This window comes from Coenobita brevimanus, chromosome 34 (assembly GCF_032717465.1).
Source record: "Coenobita brevimanus isolate Jiangsu-jjx chromosome 34, ASM3271746v2, whole genome shotgun sequence".
In the NCBI taxonomy this organism is placed as follows: Eukaryota; Metazoa; Arthropoda; class Malacostraca; order Decapoda; family Coenobitidae; genus Coenobita; species Coenobita brevimanus.
Window position 1 is genome coordinate 23,253,210 of NC_136987.1, and position 1,408 is coordinate 23,254,617.

General features: G+C 44.5%; 1 non-coding gene across 1 annotated transcript; it reads left to right on the forward strand.

Moving 5' to 3' along the window:
* The first annotated feature begins 390 nt into the window (after window positions 1-390).
* TRNASTOP-UCA (transfer RNA opal suppressor (anticodon UCA)) lies at window positions 391-477 on the forward strand. The gene has a single exon. It is a non-coding gene; the product is annotated as a tRNA-Sec (tRNA).
* Window positions 478-1,408: the final 931 nt, after the last annotated feature.

Here is a 1,408-nt window from a genome sequence, read left to right on the forward strand (position 1 = left end):
CAGACGTACTGAGGGGAGGCTTTATATTCCAGTCAACTGAACTTCGATGGTAGGGAGTGCAGGTTGACATAATAAATCGTTAAGGAGGATATACAGCGAAGTCTCCTATGCCACCTACAAGAGGAGCTGATCTGGGGTGTAGGTTCAAAATAAATCGCTAAGGAAGGGGTGCTATGATGCTTCCAGTACCACCTAAGGAGTCATATTATAACCCTTAACTCTGTCCTCCCATACCGCCCAACTGAACTTCGTTGGTCTGAGGTGCAAGCTACACACCCGAAAATATGAAGGTGCGACAGGCAGAATAAATCGCTAAAGAAAGGATACTACGAAGCGTCCTAAGCCACGGACGGACTCTTGTCAAAACCAGTAACTCTGTCCTCCCATATCGCCCAGTTGAACTTCGGTGGTCCGGGGGGCAGGCTTCAAACCTGCAGCTGACTAGCGTCAGAGTGGTTCGATTCCACCTACTGGGCGGTCATTCTCCTAAAGCACGGTCGCATCCATTAAAACTAAGAGTGGAAAAAAGTAAGCGGGGAAAATTTTGGAGGGAAAGAATTGCTGGTGGGAGGTGGTAAGTGAATATGATGGACACTGTTTGTGATGGTTTCGAATCCTGTTAAGTGGTCTATTATTTTTCTTTCTGCGCCTCTCCTAAAAACACAATCGAATCCCTTAATTCTAAAATACATGCAGGATACGATGAGGGAATCCTGCGTGGGGGTAATTTTTAAGGGAAAGGGAGGGAGATGGAAACGAGGAATACGATTGTCGTGGTTCAAATCCCGTCATCACGTATTTTTATTTCTTACTTTTATTTGCTAAAATGTCGTAAAGTAATTATACCTTAAGTGGAAAGGTTTGTTTATATTCCTCAAAGTCTTACGGGCGTTTGGAGGTCTTGAACACGTGTAAGTATGGAAGATTACGGATGAGAGAGGGGAAAGGTGGACGAACACGGAGAGGAGAGGGGAGGAAGAGGGAAGGAAAGGGAGAGAGGAAGGGGAGGGTGAGGGGAGAAGAGTGACTGAGGTAGGGAACACGAACTGGCAGGGGAGAGGATGAGGAGGGAGGGAGAGGGAGAGGGGAGAGGGAGAGAGAGGGAGGAGTCTTGTGTGTGGAGGAGCTTGTATGTGGAAATATTTGCCTGAATATTAATCTTCCTCATTCAGGACCTGGTGTATGCCATAAATTTTAAAATAAGGACGAATTAGTATATGCCAGGAGTGGGAAAAATATACGAAAAAGAGTAATGCCTAGAAATAAGATGCAGAATTGAAAGAAACTGAGATCTCTTGCAACTTGGATATTTACCATCAATATTTCCTACTCTTACTCATTCGGTCATTCGTATAGGCCACGATATTGATAATGTATAAGAATCTTACTTAATTCATGGTGAAAAGGG